The following is a 12,236-nucleotide window of genomic DNA, read 5'->3' as shown; positions in this document are numbered from 1 at the left end:
CTCTCTCTCTCTCTCTCTCTCTCTCTCTCTCTCTCTCTCTCTCTCTCGCTCCCTCCGAAGCTTTCTAAAACATTCTGGTTCCCCAGCTGGGGAGGGTCTTCCGTGGCAGACCCCAACCCAAAAGGAGAAGAGACGGGCTACCAAAGGAGAAAGGGAAACCAATGAACCTGTAGGGCTAATAACAGTTCCAGGGTGCAACAAGTGCCGGGGCTAGTTCTGTTATGTCACCGTATCCTCATCTGTCAGCGCTCCTGAGCTCTCCCAGGCGGCCCAAAATAGCCGGGAACACAGGAGGGCGGGGCTAGCGGGCAGTGGGAGGAGGAGGAGGAGACTGCCCCGGCAGCGCCTCAGGCTCACTCAGCCCCAGGCTAGGTTCAGGGATCGCCGCTGGCCCCGAGGGCTGGGGCTGGGCTTTGCCTTCCTTTGCGCATCCGGGGCGCAACCCCTTTGTTAGAAGGGACTGGGCTTCGGGGAATGTGTTGTGCCCTTCTTCCTTGGGAAGGGCGGGCGAGAGAAGGAAAAAAAAAGAGGGAAAAAAACTCGGGTGGGCGAAGGGGCAAGGGGAATGGGGAGGGGGGGAAGGCGAGAGGCGGAGAGGAAACGTGGAAGAGAGGAGGTGAGCAAAGCAAGAAGAGAGGAGAGGGAAGGAGAGAGCTAGAGTAGAAGAAAAGAGATAGAGATGGTTTTCAGGTTATGTTTCTTTCATGAAGAGTTTCTTCAGGACAGCAGAGTACTAGTGTTACCAACTCGAAAGTACCATTTCTGCATGATCCGTGCTCAAGAGGGGGAGAAGGAGCCAGGGAGTGAACGCACCTCTCCCACCCCATCCCCATGAGAAATGAGGAGGTATTTATAGCTTTATAGCCAGGAAAAAATGAGAGTAACTCAAAGGGAGGAGTGTGGAGAGATGAGCTGGCGCAGGGTGTCATGTTAAGGGAAAGGTGAGCCAAACAGGTCAAGTTCATTCATAGCCAGGAATCAGTGTTCTTTTTAACCTTCTGTTTCTACTTCTTTCCCCTTTCGTTTTCTGGCTTTCTTCTTTTTTTCTTTCTTAATAGTAACTTTAACTTTGACAGATTTTTACAAAAACAATGTATTAAACTTACTTTGTAAATATGTGTATTTATTAACTTTGCATTTGTGCTGTATGTATATTTTAATGTATTCGTTTCCCCCATTAAAATGTAAGTTTTTGCAAGTAGGTTTTTGTTTGCTTAAGCTTGTATTCCCAGTGCCTGGTACATAGTACTTACTGATATGGCCCATAGAAAACTTGTTTTGTTTTCGTTTTCCTTTTCGTGAAATAGTGCCCACCTGGATCTTAATTTACTTAGTTACCAATATATACCTGGTGTTGAATTGTGGTGGGGGTTTTTTTTATAGTTGTTTTTGCTTTTTACCCGAACTGTGATCTAATCAGTGTAGGGAACTCCGTGTATGGAAGGTCCCTTCTTAATGCACAAGGCAGATATTCACCTTCTCCTAGAATTGCCTGGGTCACTGAGAGGTTAAGTGTCTTACCCAGGATCTCAAGGCGGTTCCTGTTAGAGGCAGAATTGTAAAGCAGGTCTTCCGGTCTTTGCAGCTACCTCTCTATCTGGTATTCCTTTCGAAGATCATTATTATCATTTAGAATATCACTCACTAACATTTATAAGGCATACTACCTTCCAGTTTTGCAAATCCCTTTACAAACATAATCTTAATTGATGCAAAGTAATCAGCTGACATTTATTAAACACCTATTATAGGCAAGACAAGTAGAAAATACAAAACTAAAATCACATTGCTCTTAGGGAGCTTACAATCAATTTGGACAGATAAGGTACCAACATAAAACATAATTTAAATGGAAAGAACAACAAAACCATTGAAACAGAATACCATGAAATGATATTGAACAAGCTTGGTCCCAATGAAGAGATGTCATCAAAAGATATTTCTACCATCCCTATTTCTTTGCAGAAGCATGGCACTATTAGCATAGAATACTGAATATAATGTCAGACTTTTTATTTTGACACAGTTAATTTTGTGGAACTTTATAGTTTTTCTTTATCTTGTCTCTACTAATTATTACAAAGTAATCGTAATGATAGCTAATATTTATATAGCATTTACTATGTGCCAGGCACTGTGCTAAGCCCTTTCCAGTTATCTCATTTGATCCTCACAACAATCCTGGTGCTATTATTATTCCCATTTTACAGAGGACAAAACTGAGGCAAGCAGCGATTTAAGGGATCTGTCCAGGGTCAGATAGCTAGTATCTGATGTCAAATTGGAACTCCAGTCTTCCTTACTCCAGACCTAAATAACTACCTAGCTGCTGGGGGAGGGAGACAATAGGAACATAGGTGATGTAAAAGTAAATTATAATAAAAATTTTGTGCTTTTAAAAACTCAGGGGCAGCTAGTGAAGAGAGCACCAGCCCTGGAGTCAGGAGGACCCGAGTTCAAATGCAGCCTCAGACACTTAACACTAGCCATGTGACCTTGGGCAAGTCACTTTACTCCAATTGCCCAGCCTTCCCCCCTCCAACAAGAAGAACAACAAAAAGTCTCAGATAATGAGCAATAAAAGAGAATATATAATGAGTACCAAAAGAATAGTATAAAAAATGGAGGGCAACAGGTCAGTGTGGGGTGGGGTGGTCAGAGAAGGTTTCCCCCTGGAGAGTAGCATTTGTGGTGGGTCTTGAAGAATGGACAGAATTCAAAGAAACAGAAGGAGGAAAATCCCAAGGGTCCTTTTTGTTTTTTATTTTAAGCAATCGGGGTTAAGTAACTTGCTCAAGGTTACACAGCCAGTTATTTCTGGGTGTGGTGCTGAGTGTCTGAGCCCGGGATTCGATCTCCAGGTCGTCCCAACACTGGAGCCGGTGCTCTTACTGGCTGTGCTACCTGGCCGCCCCCCAAGGGTCCTTTTTAGCAAGTTGTGGTAGGTACAGCACCATCAAACCAGAAGATTACTGCTATTTTTGCTGTGGAGGAAACACCTGCAAAACTCAGCTTGCAGCAGGACACTTAATCAAGATTGTGGTTAATTGCTTTCATTGTTGGTTTCGGGCTTACATCACTAAAGCACTTGGAAAAATTGTTTGTTTCACGATTACACATTCCAGGTTAGTGACATAGCCACTATAGGGGAGGAGCAATGAAATGGTTGGTAGATAAGGAAGGCCCTAAGCAGACTGAAGAGGCCTGGATGTGGTCCTCCCCTGACTCATTCCTAGGTAGTTAAATTTGCTGTACTGAGAATTTTTATCTTTGAGACAGGTATACATGTGCAGCAGGAATGTGGTAAGGAGGGGAAACAGACATATATATATAAAATTATTTTCGGCTCTCTAAAGGAAAGGTGCTCTGTAAATATTAGCTCTGTGATGTTTGATAAATCACTTAGCCTCTCAGAGACTCAGTTTCCTTATCTGTAAAATGTAGATAATGATAATCATGCTACCTACTCTAAGGGGTTATGTTGAGTCTGTAAACTGTGAGGTATGACATGCATATGAATTGGAATTGCAATAATTTTAAACAAAACTGTTTTTCAATATTTCGAAATTATCTTGTAAATGCCTCCAATAAATGGTAGTAAATAGCTGACAGAAATTATTTTTTAAAATCTATTTTCAGATGGATTTTATTATAAAGCTAACATCCTGTTAATGTTTTCTTAGTTGCAATAAAAAAGTAGGCTTTCTGAAGTTGTGTTCCATGGAAATGTGAATTTCTGTAAAATGGATCAATGGGTTCCATGAAGGAAAAATATGTTGTTATGGTAGAGAAGTACTCATGGCAAACCAATCCATTTTGTTTTAGTCTGTGTTTGTTGTAGGCAATGTATATATGCCCTCCATGGGGAGACTATCCAAACTTAGTTGAAAGCAATTACTTGACTGAAATCTAAATCTTATTGATCTAGCCTCAATCAGTGAATTTGTCCAGTGATGAACTGTTTATTGTCAGTATGCCCTGGCACAATATATGTAAGATAAACTGTACCCAATCATAGTTTTTTTTTAAGTAAAGTAGCTTTTTAAAAGTAAAGTAATTAGCATGTAACCCCAGTTCTAAAGCTCATTAGTATGGGATGCTTTCCTTATTGGTGAAGATCAATGTCCTTCACCTGTGTAAGGAGCAGGGGGGGGGGGGGGGAAGAAGGGTTTTTTTTTTTTTTTTTTCTTTCTCCAAGCTTCAAGTCCCTTTGGGCCCTGCAGTCACTTTGAGGGCTTCTGGCTTCTAGTTTTGAGGAAGACAAGATAGATGAGGTCAACCCTCCTTCAAGTTGCTGAAGGAAAGACTGAGAATATATGAGAAAAACTGGCAGTCTCCATCATGTCCCTATCACCTTGCTATACCACAGACTTCAGAGAACTTCTCCTGGGTGAGATCTAGGACTCTCTTTTGGGTGAGCTGACTCTCAGTTGGAGAGCTCCTTCCTTCTGTATTGTCTGGTATATATTCTCCTATGTATACTTTCTCTGATTTCTGTTTTGCTACTAATTTGGATAAGTGAGTTTCTTGACTAATTGTTTATGTGTGTTCATTGTGGAGCAATGATACACACATAATGAACAAAGGAGTCAAGCCTTGTGTGCAGAGCTTGGAGTTCTCCAAAGCTTTCTTCTCCTCCTCTCCTGCTCTCACCAATTCCTCCCCACCTCTCACTCAGGTGTAGGATATTGATTTCCACCAATAAAGAGAGAATTCCTCATCAATTGGCTTTGGGACTGGGGTTACAAATATTTATGTACCAACATAATAGGGATAATTGAGTGAAATCAGAATTTTTAAAAAGCAAAAAAAAAAAAGGTTTATTATTGAGACTGATGATGATCAAAACATCCACAAACCTTATTTAGAACCCAAAATGGCAGAAACATTAGAATGACAATTACTGATCTCTCTATTTGAGGTTACTTCTAGTAAACATGATAAGCAATGTGTGATATTACCAAAACTTAAAAAAAAATAGTTCCATAAGTCTGGTAAAATTACAAAGGCATGGGGCATTGGGGTGGCTAGGTGGCACAGTGAATAGAGCACCAGCCCTGGAGTCAGGAGGACCTGAGTTCAAATCCTCAGACCTCTTGAATTGGCCTCAGACACTTAACACAAAGCTAGCCATGTGATCTTGGACAAGTCACTTAACCCCAATTGCCCTACCTTCCCCCCTCCAAAAAGCAAAAAACAAAACCTTACAAAGGCATTTACGAATTAAGCAAAATGGATTTTAAAATGAAATCCTCAAACTTTTTCAAACAAAAATGTGATAAACTAAAATAGTCCCTCCAAACAGATGAGGAAACAAATTTCCCTACTCTCAGTAGAGAAGCAGGAGCCATGGGAGCAGAATGTTGCTTATGATATCAGATAAGGCTAATTTGTCAGTTTGGCTTAACTTTTGTTGTAAAGAATTCAGTGGGAAAGTTGGGGAGTGGGTTCATCATGAAATGACTCCATATTTTAAAAAAATCAGTAAAACTTTTAAAATGAAAACAAATAAAGCAATCCCTCCAAAATTGGATGACAAATAGGCTTACTGAAAATGGTCATTTGTCTTTATAAGAGGAGCTATCCCAACATTCTTCCCAGTTATCAAGTATTTATAGTACTCTATTAAAGCCCTAATCATGGTATGGAGGTGACATGGGATGCTTTCTTGAAGGTTATACACAGCAATACTAGCTGTATATATTCAATATATTGTATATATTCAATACAGCATTGAACAGGATCTGATACCTTTTGCAGAGCTGTAAATACTTCTAGTATGGTCCTGATGACAAGTCTGTGTCATCTGAGGATCAGCCTAGCTAAATAGAGAGAGATTCAAACACCAGGCTGACTGTAGAATTCCCCAGAACCCACAGAGAGGTGGATATCATCACAGAATTCAGTCAAGAAGGGAACTCTGAAGTTTTACAAATGAGAGACCCACAGAAGGACAAGCTTCCCCAAGATCCCAGGTCACAATCAATCAATCAATCCATCCATCCATCAGCAAACCTTTATCAAGAACCTACTATGTGTCAGGTGCTGTTAAATAGTCAAGTTGAGATAGAAAGTGAGTCTCTGACTCTCTATCTGAAGTACACTTATGCCCTTGTTGATCTTTATTGATGAGGAGAGTATCTACAGTGGAGAAATTATAGATTCTTAAAATATTAAAGGATTTTTAGCAAAAAGACTTTTCCACGTGATTATTTAATGTTAGCCTTATAAAATTCATCTGAAAATATATTTTTAAAAATTGTCAAAAAATGTCAGCTATTTAGTATCATTTGTTGGAGTCATTTACAAGATAATTTCAAAATAGTGAAAAGCTCAGAAAAACAGAGTTTTGTTTAAAATTACTGCAAAAGGTAAGCCTACTTTAGCACCTAGGCAATGTCTAACCTGACTTGCAGAGTTTCTGAAGTCACAAAATCCACACCTGGACGGGTAAACTTTGAGTATTTCTTTCAGAACTACACTCTAATTTTGGAAAAACAGAATGATCCTCTTTAGACTATAATTTTTAGTTCATATTGGCTATTTGTTTCAGCATGGATAATTCCCCACTCCTACCCCCTACGTGTTCTTTTTTTCTTTTCTTTTTTTGTCTGGACTTGTGCCTGGTGTAGGGGAACTTGGGGTGTTTAAACTCCCTTTGCCAATGCAGATTAGCTCTGCAATTTATAGACTTGTGGAGTTCTTCTGGGTCACACAGGCAGGATGCATCAGAAGCAGGATTTGAACCAGGACTTCCTGACTCTGAGGCCAGTTCTCCATCTAGTAAACCATACTGTCTTTCATGCAGGAGATATTAATACAAAACAAAAAAAATCCCTGCCCCCAAGGAGCTTCCATTCTATCTCAGGGTTATAATGAAATGCAATGTAATCTGTGGAGGGAGGTGCAGAGTATCTGTAACTAAGGAGATTAAGAAAGACTTCCCATAGGAAGTGACTTTGGACTCGAAATGAAGGAAGTTTTAAGATTTTTAAAGGTGGAGATGAGGAAGTCATGCATTACAAGAATTTGAGACAACCTATAAAAAGCATGGAGCCAGGGCATGGTGAAAATTCTGGGAGGAGAAAGCAGGAAAAATTTGGTTGTAATTTATATACTTGTGAGAGACTTACAACCAGGGTGTGACAATAGGTACAATGTCCGAGGAAAGTGAAACTTAGAAAGCATAAAGTTTTGACACGTGTACTGTTGTTGCAGAAAAGCTGATTCAATACTGCTATAGTGACTAATTCTCCTTCCTGATTAACTGAGTTTTTAAAAAATATACTAATTACTAATACTAAGTGACATTACAAAGTTGATTTAAGGCCAATATTCACATAACTTGCTCCAAGTACATATTTTCACTACTTTTCCTGAGCACCAAAATTGCTAGTTATAGTTCTTTGCTCAGGAGAGATCTATATTTCTTTATGAGGTCCCAGATCTTCATTTTTGTGTGTTCTATATAAAGGAGCATGAAGTCAAATCCAGAACCTTCTGTCTAGTCTGAATGAGTGACCAGCTCTGGGCATTAAAGAACAATAATGTATTCCTACAGCTATGCTTCTAGCTGTGAATTAGTGTTTCCCTAGCAAAAGATTTTTGGGGGTTGAAGGCAAGAGGGCATTTTGGGCTTCAAAGGGCAAGGAGTCACAGGGAAAAGGAAAAGCAAGTCAAAGTTTCATAAGAAAGGCACCTGGGTAGGGCCAGAAGGTATAGATCAATTTCTCTATAAACAAATGTGGCCATGGGTGTGGCCAACTTCAATAATGATGTTGACACTCAGAGCCATATGTCCTCTCATGTTTGGACATGGATAAGAGAATGAAAATGATATGAACTGAAGCCTGAAGTCAAGGTATGCATGAACCCATTGTGTATACGTATCTCGAGACTGCCCCCCAATTTATCCTGCCTGTATCTTCTCTGTTGGCAGGCTGTCACCCCATTTGACTGCAAGCTCCTTGAAGGTAGGGACTATCTTTTGTCTCTCTTTGTATCCCAGATGCTGAGCAGTGCCTGGCTTTTGGGGAACCTAATAAATTCCAGCTGACTAGGACCTTAATGTGTCATCTAGATGAGAAAAAAAAATACTTCCCATTCTTCATTATGATGGCAAACTATAGTTCTAGAAATTCTGGGACAGGGACAGCTCCTACCTCAATTCCAAGCAAACTGGCCTACTTGGTAGTCCCTATACCCCACTTGCCATCTCTTGCCTTCATGTCTTTGCCCAAGCTGTTCCCCACACCTGGAGTACTTTCCTTCCCCTGCTTCTTGGAAACCCTGACTACCTACAATGACTAAGTTCCTGTCACCTTCCACAAGAGGCCTTTCCTAATCCTTCTCCCCCCATTGCTAGTACTACCTACAAATTTCTTTGCATATATATTGTGTATTTATTGATTGATTCAGCAGAATGTAAGCTCCTTGTGGTCTGGGTCTGTTTTTTGGTTGCTTGGTTGGTTTTGTTTTGTTTCTATGTTCCCAGCACTTAGCACCAAGCCTGGTACATAGTAGGTACTTAATGAATGGTTTTTAAATGAACTACCTTCTGTGTCTCTTCAAGAAAATTGCCTATGTTTAGTGCGCTTGTTGTTATACTAACCATGGAGCTTTATGGGATTATGCCTAAGTGTCACATCATGAAACATTTCTGCTCATATTTCTAGGAACTACTGATTTTGCTCACCTAAGCACTGATCAAAATAAAGGGCATGCCACAATTTTAATGTGGTTGAGAATAAAGTGAAGAAGAAAAAAAGAAGAGTTTGCCTTTATCAAATCTGAACTCTGCTGCTCAGCATTTCAGGCCCTCTGCAATTTGGCCATACCACTTTATCCAAAATGATTTCCCACAAGAACTATAGACCTAGAACTGGAAGGGTCCTTAAAAGTCATCTAGGCCAACCTCTTCTTTTTTGCAGATGAGGAAACTGAGACCTAGAGAAAGTGTGACATTGGAGATAATGGTAGAGCTGGGATTTAAACCCACATCATCTGACTCCAAAGCCAGCTCTCTTTCCATGGTATCACACCACTTTCTAATGAAGGGAAGGAAGAGAACAAGCATTTATTAAACACCTATTATGTACCAGCACTGGGCACTTTACAAATATGATCTCATTTAACCCTAGAAGCTATCATGACCCCAATTTTGAAGAGGAGGAAACTGAGGCAAACAGAGGTTAAGTTAATGTCTGAGGTCCAATTTGAATTCAGATCTTCCTGACTCCAAGCCCAGGGCTCTATCCACTGTACCGCCTAGCTACCTCACCCTTTTTCCTATGCTGCCGTAGAAATAAAAACATTGAATCTGAGCTAAGATCTGGGCCCTGAATAGACTGAATCAATGTTCTGCTATGTAATACGGGGCACTGTCACTTCTCGGCACCTTGGCTCCTCATCTATAAAATGGAAGATATTGGACAAGATAGTATCTCAGGTCTCAATTCTATGACCACTCTGGGCAGGTTGGTCTCTTCAGTATCTCCCCATATACATGTCCTGCCCTATACATTCCCATCTTTGGGCTGGTTCTAGATCCAGGAATATTATACTCATTCCTCTCTAGCTAGACAAATCCTACCTTTCTTTTAAGAATCTATCAAGTCTCATCCTCCTCCATGGTTTTCCCACCTACTTGAACCCCTACTGTCATCTCCATTCTCCGATCTCTCCTAAAATTATAATTTGCCCCTTGTCTCTTAGCAATCAACTTTACAGTTTCTTGTTTGGTTTATCTATGCTAGGATTTAACTCGTGTGTGTGTGTGTGTGTGTGTATGTATGTGTATATGCATACATAAACACTCTAAATAGATTATACACACACACACAAAGATAGGAAAGAAAGGAGATAAGGAAGGAGGGAGGAAAGAAGGAATACAAAAGGGAAGGAGAAAGGGAGGGGAGGAAGGAAGGAAGGAAGATAGGAAGATGAATAGATAGATCCATATATGTACATTTAGCCAACTGTACTGGATAATTGTTACTTTAGGGCAGAGACCATTTCATTTTTCCCTTTTTATTCGCAGGGCCCAGCAGAGCACTTGATGGTAGGTACTTAATAAATGCTTTTTGATTGATCAGCTGTTTGTTGACCTCTTCAAGGAGATTATATGTCTGAGCTTACATTGGATAGCAATTACTATTATTTCAAAGATTATGGGACCATAGAGACCTATCAGGTCATCTAACCCAACTTCTCCCTTTTACAGATGAGGTAACTGAGGCCAGGAGAGATCAAGTGACCTGTCCAGCACTAACAATACAGTAACAAATGGAAGAGCTATGATTTGAATATGCATATTCTCTGGTTACAAATCTATCCTATGGTTTTCAAAGTGCTTTTCTCAAGTCATTTTCTCCTTTTGATCCTTATCACTTTTTAAGTTTGTAAGTAAGGTAGTATGGTGGTACAGTGGTTAGAATGGAGTCAGGAAGGCCCATCTTCTTAAGTTCAAATCTGACCTCAGGCACTTATTAGCTAAGTGACCCTGGGCAAGTCACTTAACCCTGTTTGCCTCAGTTTTCTCATGTGTAAAATGAGCTGGAGAAGGAAGTGGCAAACCATTCCAGTATCTTTGTCAAGAAAACCTCAGATGGGGTGATGAAGAAGCAGATATGATTGAAACGACTGAACAGCAACATCCAAAAGGTAATACATGTACTAGGATCATAAGACCAAACCCCACAAAGCCCAGAGTTCTTCATACTGTTGAGTGCACCATGAAGCTTCAGTCCTATATTTCTTTTGTATTTTCCACATTACTGAGAAGTTATGAACTGGCCTAAGGTCAGATGGGACATAATAAACAGCAGAGCCATGATGCAAACTGAGGTCCTTTGACTGCAGATCCAGTTTGATCTTTTTCCCAAAGTCATCAGATAAAGATTTTCTTTCAATCATTTACTAATGCTCTTCTACCAGATTTGGGGATTGTAGGAGTGAGGAGGAGGAGAAGAGAAGAATATTGAGAAAGAAATTTACAGCTGCAAGCACATAATGGGAGGATGGGATTGGAATTTGAAGTATCTCTGGTACTCTGGAGAAACAGTCAGGAACAGGTAAACATGAAGTTCAGTAGGGACCAATGCAGGCTTGCCAAGCCCTGTGAATACACAAGGGCAAAGAACTGGGTGTCACTATAAAGGACAGTGATCTTGAGGGCATGGGAAAAACTAGCACTGTTTTTGAAAAAGCAAATATGATGTTCATGTACTTAATAGAATTTAGCCTGCCGTGCTCCAGAACTATACAGTCGTGCCTCAGCTGTCTCCTCACTGTGTTCCTGAAGTCTTCTTCTCTCATTGGTGAGTTCTTCACAGAAGCTCCATTTTGGGGAAGGACCCACACTAGCCATCCCTCATTCTCCAAAGGGCCACCACGTCTCAGGTGCCTCCTGACTCTGTTCCTGCAGGCCCTTTCTTCCACTGTGGAGCTTTTCTTGGAACATTCATTTTAGGAAAGGTCCCCAGAACAGGCATCTCTTACTCTCTGGATTTAGATGCCATGATCCACTTTTTAGTTCCCTTTTATGTGTTGTCTTTTCCTTCCCTTAGAACATAAGCTTGTTGAGGGTAGGGACTGTCTTTTCACTTTTATTTGTATTCCCAGCATTTAGCATAGTTTCTGGCATGTGTTAAGTCTTGCTTAATAAAGGCATGTTGACCGACCGATTATATTAAGAATCAGGCCTTTGCTAGATCTCTGGGACCATCTACTATACCATCTAGCTGTCCCTAATGTAAATTATCTACCTATCTTTTATTTTCTAGGTTGAATAATTCCAATTCCATTAGCCTTCTCTTCACTCTTTTTCTTTTTATCATTCAGCCCTGAAGCTTTGCCAATTTTTTCCATGCCCTTCTTTTTAAATTAAATTTCATTTATTTTTAATTAACAAGCATTTATTTTTCTCTCCCTCCCATCTTCTCCCCAGTGAAAAAAAGGAAAATAAAACCTTTGTAATAAATATGTATAGTCAACCAAAACAAATTCTCACATTGCATACCCTTATTTGGTGGTGCAAAGCCTAGAGTCCTGGGCCTGAAGTCAAGAAAACTCATCTTCATGAGTTCAAATCTGGCCTTAGACACTTACTAGCTGTGTGACCCTGGGCAAATTACTTAACACTATTTGCTTCAGTTCTTCATATGTAAAATGAATTGGAGGAGGAAATGGCAAACCACTCCAGTATCTTTGCCAAGAAAACCCCAAATGGTGTCATA

Source organism: Petaurus breviceps, unplaced genomic scaffold, assembly GCF_028583685.1.
Source record: "Petaurus breviceps papuanus isolate PSGF00001 unplaced genomic scaffold, PetGlider_PUasm1.0 90701, whole genome shotgun sequence".
NCBI lineage: Eukaryota > Metazoa > Chordata > Mammalia > Diprotodontia > Petauridae > Petaurus > Petaurus breviceps.
The sequence above is the reverse complement of the archived record's forward strand: the minus strand, read 5'-3'. Positions refer to the sequence as shown.